This window comes from Rhinichthys klamathensis, unplaced genomic scaffold (assembly GCF_029890125.1).
Source record: "Rhinichthys klamathensis goyatoka isolate OS25496 unplaced genomic scaffold, OSU_Roscu_1.1 h1tg000005l_1, whole genome shotgun sequence".
NCBI classification, from domain to species: domain Eukaryota; kingdom Metazoa; phylum Chordata; class Actinopteri; order Cypriniformes; family Leuciscidae; genus Rhinichthys; species Rhinichthys klamathensis.
Window position 1 is genome coordinate 5,706,499 of NW_026606558.1, and position 20,267 is coordinate 5,726,765.

Genomic DNA, 20,267 nt, shown 5'->3' on the forward strand with positions numbered 1-20,267 from the left:
CCTCTTGCTTGAGGGTGTCAATGATGGCCTTCTGGACAGCAGTCAGGTCGGCAGTCTTACCCATTGTAGCGTTTATACGCCCGTATAAATATAACTAATTATTATTCATAACGGATTATGATCAATAATTAATAATTTAATTATTTTCAGAATTTACTGTAGCAGAATCAATAGTATGATCATTTTATCAGTTCATCCAATGAACGGAAAGCATAAACAATTATTAATTCTAGGAAATATAATATCTTCATGGCCAAGAAAGACTAATTCCCAGCTAACAGCTAAATTAAGAAATAATCAAGGGTTAAACCATAGGTAGTGATGTAGTACTCGAGTCCGGTCTCGAGACCGATTTCTGCTTTCTCGGACTCGTCTCGGACTTGTTCCTTCAAAGACTCGGTCTCGACTCGGACTCGTCCCTTCAAAGACTCGGTCTTGACTCGGACTCGGCATAGGCGGTCTCGTCCCCATCACTAGTTAAGACTGGTCCTCTAAACAATTACCAGTCTAGCTTAGTCTGTAGGCCTAACTGTTGATTATTAACTGGGTTGATATTAAATCATGAATATCAAAACTGACATGTCGAGACAAAATCTCGACTCGGACTTGCTTCCTCAAAGACTCGGTCTTGACTCGGACTCGACTGTATTTGAAAACCAACGGACTCGGTCTCGACTCAGACTCGACCCTTCAAAGACTCGGTCTTGACTCGGACTCGACTGTATTTGAAAACCAATGGACTCGGTCTTGACTCGGACTCGACCCTTTAAAGACTCGGTCTTGACTCGGACTCGGCATAGGCGGTCTCGTCCCCATCACTAAGCATAGGTAACTTAGATCGCAGTTCAAGACAATAAATCGGTAAGCACATAACACAAGTAATGCTTCTCTTATTGATTATAAGCCTATGACTAACACATTAAACTAATATCTAACAGAAACACACGCACACGCATTCATACAAGTTGCCGAAAGAAAGAAAGAGTTTGGAAAGAATGAGTTTAAGAATAAGATGGTGAAATCCCAAGTTTCTATATGCACTTATAAGACATGACCTGAACAAACCATCAATCATTAATTTAACCCTTCTATCGTTTCTTAGGCAGGTTATTCAATTTTATATCAATATACACCAGTTCAGCTTAGAGTCTGGAGGTACTTGCTTGTCCTTGCATTGCTTTTGGGGATTCCTTTTTCGACGTAAAGGGGGTTTCCCGGTCCGTTCGTTTGGCTGATCTTCTCGTGTGCCTGGATAGATCTTGGACAGCCAGTCACGTGGTGTGTTGGCGCGGATGAATGAAAGTCTTTGAAGTTGGAAGCTGGTTTTGCAGTTGAAACGTTAAAACGAAACTTTGCAGCAAAACTTAACTTAGAACCGAGACTTTTAACGGAAAAGAAAAGAAAGAAAAGTGTGACGAATAGATGGCTTGAATAAATCTGTTTTAACCCTGATCTTGATTTGGGTCATTTGTCTCTGCGTCTACATGGTTACTATAACCGTTGTCTGCTCCACCCGACTTGTTGTTCGGCCGAGACCTTTTTCGAAAGAGAGCCCGCCCGACTTCTGTTCTATTCTTCTAGCGCATTATTCTACTACAGCTCTGTTGGGGTCTAAGGTTTTAAACTCCAATGTTTTGTCCCGCCTCCTGGAGGAATTTGGAATTCGGACAATAAGATACTGTATGGTTATTTGAGAAGGGGGTCTTTTCTACCCCTTCTGGGATGAGTTTTATGGATTTTGATATGTAAAGTGTGTTGGTGTGTAAAGTTTCTGGGGTTTAAGAAAGACATTCCAGTCTGAGGTCACGGATAGTTCCTGCTGAAGTCTGTTTTGTTCACATATCATGAGACCTTGGTTCTTAAAGAAAGGCTAGTCTGTTTAGTCGCAGGGGTCAGGTGACTTCTTGTTAGGGCCTCTTGTTTCACCATTTCTGAACAGATCTGTTCTTGCCAAATTCTAAAACATTGACAACGTTCTTCCTTTAGTTAAACAACAAAAGGTCTTTTGGCTTCAGGGCCTGGGGTGATCTGGAATATGCAGCCTCTTGTGTTTGATTATGTATGAAAGCTTCAATTGTGTTTGGTCCATTCTCGATGTTGCTACACCATGATTGCAGTTTTGAGTAATGAAACAGGCTGGGAGTTTTTAAAAGCCTCAGGAATCTTTTGCAGATGTTTACAGTTAATTAGTTGATTCAGATGATTAGGTTAATAGCTCGTTGAGAGACCCTTTTCATGATGTGCTAATTTTTTGAGACAGGAATTTTGGGTTTTCATGAGCTGTATGCCAAAATCATCAGTATTAAAACAATAAAAGACCTGAAATATTGCAGTTGGTGTGCAATGAATCAAAAATATATGAAAGTTTAATTTTTATCGTTACATTATGGAAAATAATGATCTTTATCACAATAGCCTGGGTTCTCCCAAGGTTTTTTTCTCCATCCAATCTGATGGAGTTTTGGTTCCTTGCCACTGTCGCCTTGCTTTTGGCTTGCTTAGTTGGGGATATTTAATATTCAACAATATTATTGAACTGTGTTGTACTACTTTCATGTTATCACTGTGAAGCTGCTTTGATGCAATCTGTATTGTGAAAAGCGCTATATAAATAAATGTGACTTGACTTGACAATATGCTAATTTTTTGAGAAGGACCTGTAGTTATTCATCTAACCAAACTTTAAGAAACTATTGTAAGGGGTATACAGTCAAAGACCCAGAACCAGATATGAAGAATGAAGACCCGGAGTCAGAATTATAAAACATTAAAGAAAAGTTTTACTGAAGATAGTTTGCATTTTCATCAGCAGAAGTCAGCTTCAAGACTCACACAGGAGTTCGTAGGCCGCCTCCCTTACAGTTACAAAGATCACAGCAGTTATACCATTTCCAAGGTCTAAGCTACGTCATTGCTTACAGGTTGAATGATTCTCATTGGCTAAGAAACATGAAAGCCTAAACAATTTAACACGTGAGGAGATAGGGGTGCCTATCGCCATTATAGTCCATGGGCCCAGGCCACAATTTTCACTAATTGGTACCACCCAAGATGGCAAATTCTAGTTTGATTTTTTTTTTCAGTCCATATCTCTAGATGATATTTTAACATGATAACCTTTTGTAAGTGGTAGCTTTGTCACAGAAATTAGCCTTCAATGACCGTTGAGCCAAAGAACTGTTGAGCCAAAGAATGAAAAAATCTTGTAACTTTATTTGAACAGAACATGTCATACAAAGAAAAACTAAATAATTATACCTTATTCATGAACTTATTTGGCCATTGCAAAATGTTTCTGTTTATTCATCATCGTCATCATCATCATCATCATCATCATCGTCATCATTTTCAAACAGTTTCATGACATCAGTATTCTCCTCCTCCTCCTCCCTCTGATTGCTGCAGGTTTGTAGCTTGCACTTTAATTTATTGGCAAGACGGGAACAGTCGGGAAGCTTGCAGGTCCGTGAACACTTGGGGGTCCCCGCATTCAGTCTAACATGAGCATACCTGAACAAATAAGTGGGAGATATTTCTCATCCATTTCGGTGAGGTGTCCAAATGTCAAGATATTACTTATAGATATTTATATAAGACATAAGACATCCAGAAGGCAGACAGGGGACCATTGTTATCTCTAAGGTAGCTGAGGAACTCATTGAATCGTGTCAGAATGCGTTGACATGAATCTTGCTTGAGGGTTCCCTCAAATCTTGTCTTAGATATTTCTTCACACAGGTTATGGACTGCTTGCAGAGTTGCTTCCAAATGAATAAGATCTTCCTGACCATGGATTCTGTTCTAACCATGGATGAAAACCTTTCCATGCTAGTCTCAGGAAAGCCTCATAGAGCAGCTTGTGTAGCCTTACTCCTCGATTATACCTGTGACCATCAGTAACCCCTGAGATTGAGGCTACGTTTACACATAGCCGGGTATTTAGAGAATCGAATATTTTCCCCCTCTCCGTTTTCAAAAATAACATCGTGCACACACCCGAATAATAACGCCGTCGAGCGCCATCATAACTATGCCAAACCTATGGGCGGCAGTGTAGGGAGAAGGATAAAGCCATGCAAGCCAATCAAAATCCTCAGAATCGACAAGAGAACCTAAAACCCCGTTTCTCCCAGTTTACACGGCAACACATAACCGGCGTTATCAGAAATCTCCACTTTGCCCGGAGTTTTTAGAAATAATCGTTTTCTGTGATAAAAACGGTATTTTCGTGTAAATGAGAGGGCAAAACGCAGAGAAATATCTGCGTTTTCCCATCGTGTAAACGGGGCCTGAGCCATCAGCTATCACTCCTGCCTCTACACAAAGGTCTCTTAGACCAGCATCTGCAAACCGTTTTCCAATTGTTGCCATGAAAGTACAGGTGGTATGGAAGACCCCCATTCTAAGGATGATGTTCTTGAATACCTCCTGGTGTTTCCATGTAATTTCTGCAGCTTTGGCATATAATGCCTGGTCAAAAACAACAACAATGTTGTTGAGCTGCAGAGACTTCATGATGCTTATTGGTTAAGTACCTCATGTACTGTTGAGAACTGTGTAGCAGGAGCATTGATTGTGGGCAAATAGCCTATACTATCTTCTTGTACACTTGTATCATTGTGGGTGAGGATGTTTAACCCAGTCCAGCTGCAAACATCTTTGTTGGAAAGACGAGCCATTAGCCACACGTGGTTTCTGTCTGCTGCATCCTGTAGAAAGGAGGCATGATTAGTCTCAACTGTCTGTATAACAGGAGGATTGGCACGTTCTCCTGCATTGTAAATGGGAAGTACCATCTCTACTGCTTCAATGCTTCTCTTCTTGGTTTTGGGGATGCAAGGCAAAGCTCTGGTCCCAGCATTATGATCAGCAATAGGCTTTGTTTGCACAGCAATTCCGTTCACTCCAAGTGATGTCCCTTCACCACTGATTGTCTCCTCTAGTCTGTCTATATCCACTTCCTTCCAAGCACCTCCACTTGCTGCTTGCTTCTGAAGGCAAAGGTCTGTGTCAATTTCTTCTACCTGAGAATATGAAACACCATGGCCAAGTCTATTCAGTATCTTCATCAGTTCCACATTTCCGATGAGTGACTTGACAGCTCTGGGATGGGTTATTACCTACTTTGGATAAACCTGTTAGGAGTGTCTGGAGAAACTCCACTAGAGATGTAGGAGTGCTGTTCATCATCTCAAGATCTGACGCATGTGGTGGCCATGCTTGACTAATATCTTGGTTCCGAATATCACCTGTGATCTTCAGTGCCACTTGCGATATGATGTCTTCGCTAATGCTTGAAATTTCAACCGTCTTAAACTACTTCGCATCTCCACACACTCATCAATCTATTTTTAATTACTCACAAAGTTCTTATTTTATAAAATAGGTATCAAATGAAAAAGTGGACCTTCTGCTTCACAGTGATGCTAGTAGATTGCTGGTAGAACAAAGATGGTCGGAGTAATCTTGATTTGAAAAATCTAATTAAAATAAAACAAAGTTGCAATCATCGGTCATTTCTTCACTCATTTTCACACTGCAGAGTCATAGCTGAATAAGTTGAGAAGTGCCTGTAGCCTCCAAGGGTAACGCATATCAAAATAAACAGCAGGACTCAACTTTTCAGATGAACATAGTGGCTTATCTGTACAACGAGGTATGGAGGAGTAATCTGAAACTTTTGAAACTAGCACCAGTCGTTGTTGTTGTTGCATAATATTATTTCATATACAGTACATACATATTTTTTCAAATTGCTAGGTCATGGATTGTCCCACCATCATGGTTCTGATATCACCAGATTACAGACAGTCTTGTCTATCCATATCTGAAAAGATACCCCCCTTAACATCAATATCTTTTGAGATAGATTTACAAATATAATAATTTAGTAGATGCAAAAATATTTTTCTTTAATATGAAGGCTAATACAAAACGTATACCACATATATCATGTCAAATGATGGCAGATCTGGATAGCCCTGACTGTCCTGAAAAAATAAACATATAGCATGTATGGCTACCTCTTATAATAGACTTCATACAAACCTGCGGGGCAGATACTGTAGGACGATAATGGCAATAATAATGATTGTCCCAAAATATTAGTAAAGCTACTCATTTGAAAAGGTTATCATGTTTCAAAGTACTTATATGGACTCACCAAACAAACTGGTACCAAAGAGATTTTGCCACCTTAGGTGGTACCAAATTCTGGCTTGGCCCATGGACTATTAGTAAAGATAGTTGTCGTCCACTCATTAGATTTAGGTCTGTGGTGGCCTCGCAGGTTAGAGAAGGGCGCCGGGTTGTCTGGTCCGAACGTCCAGAACCTACATAGAATGTCATACGCACACACACACAAACAACAGACACTAGCAAATAACAGCTCCCATCAAGGCTGAAGAGAGTCTGAGCTCCTTTTTATCAGTTAAGTATACCAAAACATAATGCTAAAACATTCACTCATTTGGGAGAAAAACAGATCACTGGCATTTACTCCCAAGGAAGGAAATATACTGGAAAGAATACATTTTAATACAACAATTAAAGTTTGATAGTAACGCTCAATATAGCTTGACCATATGTCCAACGAAGGATCATATGTGTCCACGCTGCCTTTAGGACCCTCTATAAACCTTTCTACTGATCCCAGAGAAAGAGAAAGAGACAAACGGCCTTGTGGGTTACGTGGCCTTCGTGTCCTGCGTGTACTACGTGCAATCTCAAAGTAAGATTGGAATGCACCTAAAAAAACTGGTTACTTACATCACATGCATTAAAGAAAATATAATTTTACAAGCACAAAGAATATAAAAATGATTATGTGATAATGAATATATTTGATAATTGATTTTTATAAAGGAAGTATAAGCATTCAAAAGGATATATGATTATATATGTATTTGAAGAGGCAAGGGATTTTGACCAACCCTTCACTATACATCGATTGACATTCGACTGAAGCTAAAGTGAAAAGATATACATCCTATCATTGAATTAAATATAGGACAGTTTGGCTTTGTTTTGTAATTTGTAGGCCTAATATAAGAGTGACGAAAAAGTAGACTATTCGCTTGAAACAGTGATATGTAGCCTATTGTTATTGATACCCTGTGTTGGGTGTTTATCTGTTTTTTACTCTCTGCACCTTTATGCCTACACCTAGTTTTTATTATTAAAAGTGCCATATACAGAAGGCTGAATTGTGGGGCGTTTAATATGACTAAATATGAAGAGAGATTTATCCTATGAGGTTATGTTTGTGCAACATTTGGCCTCCACTGAAGCTCTGTTTCCATGTTTAAAGATTAATATTGTGAAGGAATTTTTTAGTGAATCATAACTAACATTTATTTTTCTTACAGGATTAACATTTAAATATTTTTGAAAACTAAAAGTCCTCAACACTTGGGGAAAAGTTATTGTGTGTCGAAACAACGAATGCAGAAGGACAAGAATAGACAGTCCTAATATATAACCTCATGACTTGAGTAACAAGCTGAAGTAATCAAGAAATCCAATTTTGCTTTTACCTAGTAACCGAGAATATGAAGAGCCAATCATATTGGAGGACAAGTAATGATTTTTCATGTTCCTTCTTATTCTGTGAAAACTGTTGTACTCTTTTTGTCGGGGGGATTCTCTCTGAAATTGGTTTGAGATCCTTCCGGCCGTGATTAAAGCATTTTCGAAGGCATTGTCTGAGTCTGTTTGACACTAGAGATCTTACTTCCATTCCCAAGTGATGATAGTAGAAACCTTATTCCCAAGTGATGATAGTAGAAAAACCTTATTCCCAAGTGATCGTGTTCAAAAGGGACCAGACTTCGTCCGACTCGAAAGTGTCGAAGAACTAGTAGAATATAAAAGTCATGCGCAGGGGAAATGCAACAATAAAAGTTTTGCGGTGAGGCAGTGCTAGCTAAAATACCTTTCCATCGTGTTTAAAAAAGGGAGTAGTTTAATGACAAGAATATCAGCATTGGGTAAATCCAGTGAAACAAACCTGTCACGATTTTTTTTTTTTTTTACGTGCATATGATACGCATGGGTAGGTTTAGTGGTGAGGGGTAGGTATAAACCTATGTATTATACGCGATTAGTGTTGTGGGAGCCGTGTGTATTAGGCTACACGCAATAAAATGCACATATGCACGCGAAAACGTACTCGGTTACTAATGTAACCTCGGTTCTCTCTAGAGAGGGAACGAGTACTGCATAATATCTTACGCTAGGGGAAAACCTCTTTTCCTCGAGATATTGAAGCCAAAAAATTATCCTTAATTTTGTATTAATGCAAAACGCATTGCAACAGCAAGCAGACATAGGCAAGGCGGCTTAGCGTGCCTATTGGCTGGCCTGTGGCAATTGCAGCAGCCTATCGAGAGAGGCCATTAAGTGAGAGTCCAATGAGGGCGCTTTGCGCCCATTGCGTCACGCTCCCGCCGAAACGGGCGTGGCCTAGCCTTATAAATACGGCTCGATGGGCTGATATAATCTGATTTTCATCTCTTCAGCGGAGCGTTCACACCGACTGGATCGAGAATGAGAAGCCGCACCGTTGATACAGCTTTCTGCGGGACGAGCCCTTGCTACTGAAGTCGCTTGCCTTCATCTCGCCGCCGCCACCGTTCCTGCTACGCTATCCAGTGTTTCTATATCCTTTCACTGCTCTGTGAAAGCCCCGCGACGCACACTTTACCTAAAAGAGCCGCGTCTTTTTCAAGATGCCTTCCTCTTGTGGCTCGTGCCGAGCCCCACTCAGCGACGGGGACCGCCATGTTATCTGCGTTTCCTGCCTGGTAGAGGATCACGCAGCTCTCGCGCTCGCCAACGGCGGTTTTTATTGCTGAAGCGAACCAGAGCGTACTGCATGCACGGCAAGATACGCAGTACTCGTTCCCTCTCTAGAGAGAACCGAGGTTACGTTAGTAACCGAGTACGTTCTCTCACGAGAGGTTCTCTCGTACTGCCTAATATCTTACGCTAGGGCAACACAATGCGACACCAAAGTCCCAAGGGCATGTGCCCGGGGCCCATATAGTGCACAATCACCAGAGACTCACACAGAGTCTGAGAAGAGAGGCTGGACGCATCATTCTCAATATCATCTAGCATCCGAAGAAGCCAGTCACTTAAGTGTTCCACACAGCCAGGGTGAAGCGCTCAGCCTGAACTGTGCAAAAAATCACAAGTCTAATTGCCCATGTTAGCTTTTTAGTCGGCCGCGAGCCGTGCTCAAGCGAACGCAGTATTCTGAGCCGAAGTTCGGGGCAGATAATACTTATTTATACCGACAACAGCTTGGCCTGTAAGGCGGGAACTTCCAGGTTATAAAACCTGATAAATGTAGACGGGGAGGCCCAGCCTGCCGCCATACAGATATCTTCAAGGGTAACTCCGCTAGACCAAGCCCACGACGAGGCCATACCTCTTGTGGAATGCGCTTTAACGCCCCTATAGGGCACTCAAGGCCCATTGACGCGTATGCCAGCGCTATGGCATCGACTATCCACCTGGATAGGCTTTGTTTTGAAGCGGCTAGCCCCTTAGAACGCCCGCTGAACGAAACGAAAATCTGCTCAGTCTGTCTGAAAGCTGACGAGCGAGAGACATAAGCTCTTAATGCCCTGACTGGGCAAAGGAAGCTCACGTACCTTTCCTCGCTACAAACCGGCAGAGCGGACTGGGAGATAACCTGGGCTCTGAACGGTGTATTGAGAGACTTGGGGACATATCCATGTCTTGGTTTGAGTATGACTTTTGAGTCATTTGGCCCAAATTCCAGACATGTCGCACTCACAGAGAGCGCTTGCAGATCCCCTACGCGCTTCACTGAAGTGAGAGCCATGAGAAACGCTGTTTAGAATGACAGGTGTTTCATATCCGACGAGCGGATTGGCTCGAATGGGGCATCTTTCATGGCTTCCAGAACCGTGGAAAGGTCCCATACGGGGGTCTGGGAGGATTCAGCCTCTTAGCTCCCCTGAGGAAGCGGATGACCAGATAATTTTTCCCCAGTGACCGGCCAGTGATGGGTTCTGTGAACGCCGCTATAGCCGCCACATATACTTTTAGCGTGGATGGGGTTCTGCCCTTATCCAGTAGCTCTTGAAGGAAGGAGAGAACTTCCTTAATCCCGCATTCAGGAGGTAAAAAGCCATGTGCTTTGCACCATCCAGAGAACACCGACCATTTTGAGGGATAGAGTCGCCTGGTAGACGGTGCTCTAGCCTGTGTGATCGTGTTCAGCACTCCCTCTGGGAGGTTTGCGGGTACCCGTTGATGGCCCATGTGTGCAGGGACCAGTGCTCCGGGTAGGGATGCCAGATTGAACCCCTGGCTTGAGAGAGAAGGTCTTTCCTCATCGGTATACGCCATGGGGCAGTGCTCGTCAGCTGCATCAGGACTGGAAACCATGCTTGGTTCGTCCAGAGCGGCGCCACGAGGAGCACCGAGCATCCATTTCCCCTTATCCGTTCCAGCACTTGAGGCAGGAGCGAGATGGGGGGAAAAGCATAGAGGGGGCAGCGGGGCCAGACGTGGGCCAGCGCATCCCTGCTCTTGGAGAAAATCTTCGGGCAATGAGCATTCTCTTGAGACGCAAACAGGTCTACCTGCGCTCTGCCGAATGTCTCCCATAGCAGAAGGACCGTCTGCGGGTGCAGAGACCATTCTCCTGCTGGAACATTGTTCCTGGACAATCTGTCCGGACCCAGGTTCAGGTGGCCGGGCACGTGTGCTGCTCTCAGTGAGCGCAAATTGTGCTGCGCCCACACCAGGAGGCGTTCCGTTAGCCTGTAAGGGAATCGGGATCTGACGCCGCCCTGGCGATTTATGTAGGCCACCACTGACATGTTGTACGAGCGGACTAAGATGTGATGGACTTTTATTCGGGGACAGAAGCGCCTCAGCGCGAGGTCGACTGCCATCATTTCCAGACAGTTTATGTGTAGGAGCTTCTCTCGTTCTGACCACTGGCCGAAGAACGGTCTGCCCTCGAGCAGCGCTCCCCATCCCAAGGTGGAGGCGTCCGTGGACACTATCTGCACACTCGAAGAAGTCCCCAGGTTTACACCTGACTGGTACCAGTCGTTCGCTTCCCAAGGCTTCAGGGCTGAGACGCATTCCTGATTGACCCTGAGGCGAAAATGACCGGAGGCCCAAGCTCGAGGCGGTACTCCTGCTTTCAGCCACCACTGCAGTGGGCGCATGCGGAGCAGACCCAGCTGGAGTGTCGATGACGCTGAGGCCATGAGGCCCAGCATCTTCTGAAATCTCCTGAGCGGGACTATGGTGCCGCAGCGGAAGGATTTCGTGAAGCGCTGAATGTTCAGCCTGTGCTCTGGCGATAGTTGCGCTGTCATAGACAGCGAGTTCAGTTCTGTGCCCAGAAAGGAAATTTCCTGGCTGGGAGACAGCGAACTCTTCGCCCAGTTGACTGTAAGACCAAGATTCTCGAGGTGTTCGAGTAGCATGGTCCTGTGTTCTATGAGCTCTGGTCGAGCCCGAGCTAGAATCAGCCAATTGTCCAAATAGTTCAAAACTCGCATGCCCTGAAGTCTCAGAGGCGCGAGCGCCGCATCCATGCACCTCGTAAATGTACGGGGTGCAAGGGACAGGCCGAACGGTAGGACTGTGTACTGGTATGCCTGGCCCGCACAGGCGATTCTCAAGAATCGCCTGTGACGTGACGCTATTTTAATCTGGAAATAAGCGTCCTTCAGATCTATTGACATAAACCAGTCCCCCTGGCAAATCTGCGCGAGGATTTTGCTGGTTGTGAGCATTCTGAACCGGCGTTTCATAAGCGCTCTGTTCAGATGTCTTAGATTCAAAATGGGTCTGAGCCCCCCGTCCTTCTTTGGGACCAGGAAATATCTGCTGTACCAACCCCCTTCGCTTTGAGCTTGAGATACGGGCTCTGTTGCCCCTTTGCTCAAAAGTGTCGCTATTTCGGCTTGAAGTAGGTGTGCTACTTCTGTTTTGACCGTGGATTCGACGCGCGCCGTGAAACGGCGGGGGCGACGAGCGAACTGTAGCGAATAGCCTCTTTTTATAGTGTTCAGCACCCATTCTGATACCCCGGGAAGCTGCGCACATGCATTCGCATGAAAAGCTATGGGTAGAATGCGATTCGGGCTCTGGCCGTAATGCTTTGACACCGATACTGTGTTTACAGTGTGTGAGGCAGGGGGCGCGCCGATCGGGGCGTGCAGCCTTGCCGCGCTCAAAACCCTTATAGTGGTGTGCTGAGAGAGAGTGAGCGGGGCGAGCCCTGTGGGGCTTAACATGTCCGTGAGAAAATGTGGGCGCGTAACAGCGGGCACATTCACTGCACTGAGAACACCGTCGGCCTGAGCCGACTGAACGTGTGTTGGTTTCGTTTTTACAGAAACTGTGGGACATGTGGTGTGTAGTGTTTGTGGGCACTGGGACGTGGGCACATTCACTACATCTGATGCACAATCGACACAAGGCGATTTTATTTGTGCGAGCCCTCTACTGTGGCGGGCTGTGTTTGTGTGAAGAAATGAGCACAGGTTTGTGGGCATTTTTATTGCACTCATAACACCATCGGCCGAGGCCGGAACACCAGAATTTGCAATCTTTATTTGATTTATCTGGGTCGCCGTAAAAACGGCGTTTGGGTGCAGGCAAGTGGGCTGTGGTGCCGACTTGTTTACTGCATAATACACTGGGACAGTCACAATTCTTGGAACTGAACGAGCGAGAATCTTTGGTAAAAATCTGGCCGCAGCGGGACTTGAACACTGTCGTTTTCCTAGGCGTGCTAGGACGACTTCGAGGCCTCGGGCTTGATCTCAATCTTTGGCCGGGGCCCGCGCGGAGGGGGGCGGCGGCCTGCAGAGCGAGAGCGTGGTCTTTGGTCCCGGGCCTGGCGGCGCTGTGGAGCGGTGGCTGGCGTTGGCTGTGGCTGAGAGCTGCGAGCAGACGGCTGTTTAGGGCGACCTGCTGTGGAGCTGGAGCGCTTCGGGAGGAAGTGCTTCGGAGCCTGTGATGTCTTTTGAACTTCAACGAACCTTTCCGCGAAATCCTTGACGGAAGATCCGAAGAGTCCAGTCGGTGAGATGGGCGCGTCGAGGAACACAGAGCGCTCCGAGTCCGGCATCTCAGACATCGTAAGCCACAAATGTCTCTCGGCGACGGTGAGAGACGCCATGATCTGCCCCACGGCCTGTGCTGTGGATTTTGAGGCGCGAAGAGCCGGGTCTGCAGCGCTGCGTAGATCCGGCACGCTGATAGCCTCCTGGCCTTCCTCGTCCATTTTACGGAGAAGGTCGGCCTGAAGTATCTGCAGCACGGCCATAGAGTGGAGAGCCGACGCAGCCTGCCCAGCGGCGGTGTAAGCGCGGGAGTGCAGGGCTGACGTGGTGCGGCAAGCCTTTGATGGTTGGGCCGTCTTAGGTCTCCGTCTAGCAGAGGGCGGGCAAAGATGGGCCGCTACGGCTTCTTCCACGGCGGGCAGGGAGTGGTAGCCTCTGTCTTTCGCACCGTCCACAGTGGAGAATGCAGCAGAGACAGAGGGGCGCACTCGGGCCGAAAAGGGGGCGGTCCAGGACTTCACCACTTCTTCGTGAAGCTCAGGAAGCTCACCCGCGCTGGGGTGCGGTCGCATTGCAGGAAGCACCCATCTAGCCGGTTGCGCGCGGGCGCCTCCCACTCAAGGCCGAGGCTCGCCACGGCCTGCGAGAGAAGGCGCAACAGCTCCGACTCGATGCTGGCTCTCTTTGATGACGGTGCACGGGCAGAGGGGGGGAAGTCCACGGAGCTCGCCCAATCCTCGCTGTCCGATGCCAGCAGAGAGCAGCTGGCCTCCCCTGCAGAGAATCGCTGGCTCGTCATCATCGATGACGGAAGCGGCGGCAGACCGCGGCCGCTGACCGTCAGTGAGCGAGCAGAGCGACGCTGGCGAAGCATTCGCGGGAACGAGGAGGCTCAGGGACCCGTTGAGCACGGTGCTTTTTACGGCGCGGCACTGTAGCGGGCGGAAGTGCAGTCTCTGTGAAGAATGCCAGGCGAGTCCGCAGAGTCACCATTGGCAGTAGCTCGCAGTGAGGGCATCCGCCGTTGGCGAGCGCGAGAGCTGCGTGATCCTCTCCCAGGCAGCAAACGCAGATAACATGGCGGTCCCCTTCGCTGAGTGGGGCTCGGCACGAGCCACAAGAGGAAGGCATCTTGAAAAAGACGCGGCTCTTTTAGGTAAAGTGTGCGTCGCGGGGCGAACACACACACACACACAACACAGAGCAGTGAAAGGATATAGAAACACTGGATAGCGTAGCAGGAACGGTGGTTGAAGGCGGCGAGATGAAGGCCAGCGACTTCAGTAGCAAGGCCTCGTCCCGCAGAAAGCTGTATCAACGGTGCGGCTTCTCACTCTGGATCCAGTCGGTGTGAACGCTCCGCTGAAGAGATGAAAATCAGATTATATCAGCCCATCGAGCCGTATTTATAAGGCTAGGCCACGCCCGTTTCGGCGGGAGCGTGACGCAATGGGCGCGAAGCGCCCTCATTGGACTCTCACTGAATGGCCTCTCTCGATAGGCTGCTGCAATTGCCACAGGCCAGCCAATAGGCACGCTAAGCCGCCTTGCCTATGTCTGCTTAGTCTCGCGTAGCCAGACCTTCAGACTGACGGCTGAAGGTCTGGAATTCATAGCAGCTTTCTTTGGCCAAGGCCCGCCCATAAGGCCGTTTGACCGACATGTCAAACAACCAATTACAGTTCGTTTCGTTCAGCATCACGTTTCGGGGCGTGGAAATGTCCCCACAACAACAGACCTGCGTGCAACGTCAGTCAGTCAGCATAGAAAATCAAAGGAGAAGAAAACTTCAAGAGTATATGCCGTGAACCTCGCATACTTTTGAGAATCCTACGTTTAGCTGATCTTGATAAATGCTCCTTGTCACTCATGTAAACACAACAGTTTTTCTTCCGCAATCGCACGTCTGCGCTTTGTTTCCCGGCGGACCAAAAATAAACGCAACACTCGCGCCCCCCGGAAATCCGATAAAATTCAGCCAATCAGATGATGACTTCGACATTCCTGAAGTGTTTCCAGTTAAGTGTACCATATGCATCAGACGTTTAGCCAACGTTCCGTGGGCGTGACGTCTGAGGCTGAGACTAATGTCTGCTTGCTGTTGCAATGCGTTTTGCATTAATACAAAATTAAGGATAATTTTTTGGCTTCAATATCTCGAGGAAAAGAGGTTTTCCCCTAGCGTAAGATATTACGCAGTACGAGAGAACCTCTCATAAGAGAACGTCTATCATATGCACGTAAAAACTAATTTTCGCGTGTAAATTGCACGATAAACACTGCGTGTTATGAGACGCATTTGCATGAGATCAGACTGGTTTTTATCATAGACACTCATTTAAAAGTTTAGGGTCAGCAAGATTTATTTATGCTTTTGAAAACAGATTCTCATGCTCACCAATTTGACCAAAAATAAAGTAATATTATGAAATATTATTATGATGTAAGCCTAAAGGTCCTTTCACACTGGACGCGATTTTGACGCACGAATAATTCGCGCGATAGTTTTACTTTTTGGTCAGCTGTTTGTGTAATGAGTGCTTCCACACCGAACGTGAATGTGCTGCGGCGACAAAACGACTTTTATTTTTTTCGCTTCGATGTCGATTTTTTTTTTACTTTTGCGGCGCCAGAAAAGGCTTCAGCCAATCACATACAAGGAAACAAAAGCGAAGCTTGTTGACGCTTTGGCTGCTCTGACATGGCAGCATTATGTGCGAGAGAAGAGATTGAGAAGTGTCACAACATGAAATGTAAACTAAAAACAAGCAAAACATTGAAACTAGAAACCTTTTATAATGACAGCTTTTTTATTTCGCATCTCAACGCACGCATACCTACGGAGCCCCCCTAGTACCACTTTGTCAAAAAAATTTATTATAACTATCTCGTGGCCTCAAGATAAGTAACTTGTGGCCTCAAGATAGTATCAGTTATGACATGAAGTTGTTTCTACCAGCAAAAGAACGAGGCATGGGATAAAATAGCTGGGATAGTTGGTGTCTCCGGTGAGTTGATGAAGTGCTTGCTGATGATTTATAATATTTTTGACTGAAGGGAAATGATTGATTTGGAATATTTTCAACATTCATGGTTGTGTGTTTCATATTATTTGTGCATGCATGTATAGGCCACACACCAGAGCATGTGCGTAAATAAAGCAAAGCGGGGTGACGCTTCAATAGGCCTATAAGTTAAAAAACTCAAACAAAACATACGTTTCATATACACTCACCGGCCACTTTATTAGGTACCCCATGCTAGTAACGGGTTGGACCCCCTTTTGCCTTCAGAACTGCCTCAATTCTTCGTGGCATAGATTCAACAAGGTGCTGGAAGCATTCCTCAGGGAGTTTGGTCCATATTGACATGATGGCATCACACAGTTGCCGCAGATTTGTCGGCTGCACATCCATGATGCGAATCTCCCGTTCCACCACATCCCAAAGATGCTCTATTGGGTTGAGATCTGGTGACTGTGGAGGCCATTTTAGTACAGTGAACTCATTGTCATGTTCAAGAAACCAATTTGAAATGATTAGAGCTTTGTGACATGGTGGAAGTAGCCATCAGAGGATGGGTACATGGTGGCCATAAAGGGATGGACATGGTCAGAAACAATGCTCAGGTAGGCCGTGGCATTTAAACGATGCCCAATTGGCACTAAGGGGCCTAAAGTGTGCCAGGAAAACATCCCCCACACCATTACACCACCACCACCAGCCTGCACAGTGGTAACAAGGCATGATGGTTCCATGTTCTCATTCTGTTTACGCCAAATTCTGACTCTAACATCTGTATGTCTCAACAGAAATCGAGACTCATCAGACCAGGCAACATTTTTCCAGTCTTCAACTGTTCAATTTTGGTGAGCTCTTGCAAATTGTAGCCTCTTTTTCCTATTTGTAGTGGAGATGAGTGGTACCCGGTGGAGTCTTCTGCTGTTGTAGTCCATCCGCCTCAAGGTTGTGCGTGTTGTGGCTTCACAAATGCTTTGCTGCATACCTCGGTTGTAACGAGTGGTTATTTCAGTCACTGTTGCCCTTCTATCAGCTCGAACCAGTCTGGCCATTCTCCTCTGACCTCTGGCATCAACAAGGCATTTCCGCCCACAGAACTGCCGCTCACTGGATGTTTTTTCTTTTTCGGACCATTCTCTGTAAACCCTAGAGATGGTTGTGCGTGAAAATCCCAGTAGATTAGCAGTTTCTGAAATACTCAGACCAGCCCTTCTGGCACCAACAATCATGCCACGTTCAAAGTCACTCAAATCACCTTTCTTCCCCATACTGATGCTCGGTTTGAACTGCAGGAGATTGTCTTGACCATGTCTACACGCCTAAATGCACTGAGTTGCCGCCATGTGATTGGCTGCTTAGAAATTAAGTGTTAACGAGCAGTTGGACAGGTGTACCTAATAAAGTGGCCGGTGAGTGTATAGGCTACGTTTAAATAATATAATGCTATTTTTTTATTTCATCTATGTTGATGATCTATATGAAAAGGGAACTGCATGAGATGAGTAAGGATCATAAGATGCCCAATATATCGAAAACATTTGGAATGGGTCAGAGATAATTTTGACCACTTAAGTTTTGTTTTGTAGAAAGCCTTTCTTTAAAGTGAATTTCGTTTTGTATAAATTGTATCTTAATTTTAATCAATGTTTCATCAACAAATTGCCTGGATTAATAGGAATAAGAAGCAAATATACACTGAAAAAAAAAGTGTGTTGGATTTACATGATTTGATAGTGTACATCGGTTCCACATGAACCAATTAAGTTACACAAACATAATTTATTCATGAAACTTCAACCTCATGGAATTAAGTCATTTTAAGTTAACCAATTAAGTTGTTTCAAAGTGAATTTTAAAATGCTCCCTGATTGGGTGATTCAGGTATTCAAATTCATATTCATTTATCCAATGAAGATTTAATGTATTTTAGCGTCACACAACTCACTTTCTAGTATATAGCAAGCATTTAGCTACCTATAGTACTTATTAGCATCCTAAATGCTAAGGTGTACATGCACCTTCAGCCACAGCAGTTGCTACAAGCATAGTTGAATCGGTCCACAGCCTAACCAAATGCTCCACTCTTCTCCACAATGGTAACCCACTGTAATTTAAATGGTTCTAATAATTCCAATGTAATTGAACATTAAACACAATTACACACTAACTTTTTCTAATTTTCTCAAAAATATATAAAATAACACTTCATTTCAACATTTATTCTCTCGTAATTCAGACATATGCAAAGCATGCTGGGAATTAACATGCACCGCCCAGTTTCAGTTAATGCAACACAAATCATTCATGTAATCCAACACAAATGGATTAAGTAAACTTAAATTGTACATATATTTAAGCAGATTGGACACAATCAAATTAAGTTTGGACAAAATGTAAAGCAATAGCTTGTTTTCATATGACGTCACGCCACTGCGTTGCCATGGCGCGAAATGCAAATGGAGGGCAGGAAGTGATTTGCTGTATTTAGAAAGCACTATAACAAACTCAAAATGCCTATGTTTTGCGTTGTTTGTGGTTACTTAATTCGATCAAACCACAAGGAGTTTTTATCGTGTACCAAAAGTTGTTGTTCATAAGGGGGGAAAATGCAAGAAATTGACCGAAAAACTCCGGGAAAACGGCTAGCAAACCTACGTCTGCGGTCGGGAGGAGCCGAATGGGAAAATGCCCGTGTGTGCAGTGATCACTTCGTCAAAGGTGAGTTAATACAACTTAAGTGGCTATGTTTGAGTAACGTGTAACGTTTCCGAACTTTGTAAAGTCAAAGAATGTCTGTAAGACGACGTAGTTGCTGATATCCACCGCCTCGATGGCAGGAAAATCTTCCAATTTAGTTGAAAAATCGCTCCTCTTCATAACGTAAGGATCACGTCCAACACATGTTTGATTTTTTGTTTATATCTTTCTCTTGTTATAGCGTGTAAAGTAGTACAGTACGGACTTTCCTCCATCTCGTCCGTTGCGCCCTTCACTCCCTGCCCTCCATCTGAATTTCGTGCGTCATCATAATCACGTGACTGAAACCCAGCTATTGTGTTGCTTAAAGGTTCTCTAAGCGATCCTGGGTGACGTCACTTCTTGTTGACGTTCGAACTATTGTCAAACAAAACGGAGGCTAGCTAGACCCTCCCTCCTCCTCATCCGCACACTAACCCCCCAAACCACACCCCCAAACCCTTCTTGTCGGTCATTGGCTGGAACAGTTTGTTATGTTTTGGGGAGCGGGTCGCTGCAGTTTGTTTTTGGTGCTGTTTGTGAAGCATGGGCTGTCTACAGAGATCGTGTTTCTTTACAGTGTGTTCAGGGGACAGGCAGCCAGCGGATAGTGAGGAGATGTTTGCTGTATGTGACAAAAAATGTTTTGGCCTAAAAAACACATGACATCGCTTAGAGCACCTTTAAGCTCATTTTAATTAAGCAATTTGAACAAGCAGCAAAAATAATTTTTTTCAGTGTAGTAGACAATATAATTAGGACACGGAGGCGCCGGCGCGTGAACTGGAGCGCGTCTCATACCGAAAACTGACAGAAAACACTTTATTAATAAACAATCAAATGTTTAATGCATAATCCTTACTTTGGCTGGTTCTTTGTGGCAAAGTTTTAGCTACTTTACAAGATTAGCATACTCCCCTTTAGACTCTCTGTTCTTTAAGATTGGGTGCAGTGCACACAAAACCTTCTTTTCTGTCTTTATAAAGAAAACGAAAAGCTCGTCTTCACTGGATGATGATGATGATGATGATGATGATGATGATGATGAAGTGTCCGTGTTTTCTCAGCTGTCGGCGCGAAAGTTTTGGAATGTTGAAGCTCTGAACGTCGCAAATTCTTGTCGCGGCCGATGTGAATGGTTTTGACGCAAACTATTCGCACGCGAACTATTCGCTTTTCCGTTTCGCTTTTTCGTTACGCGTCCGGTGTGAAAGGGCCTTAACAGTAAATTTATTTCTGTTTTAATGGGCTATATTTGGAAATGTAATTTATGGCAAAGCTTAATTTGCAGCAGCCATTAACGTTTGCTTCAAAAAGTATTAATGTATTTATAAAAAAAATCTTACTGACCCTAAACTTTTGAATGATATAGTAAATAATTATAAATATATTTGGAAAGAAAACATAAAATAAACGGACTTTAAAATGTAACCTTGAAATG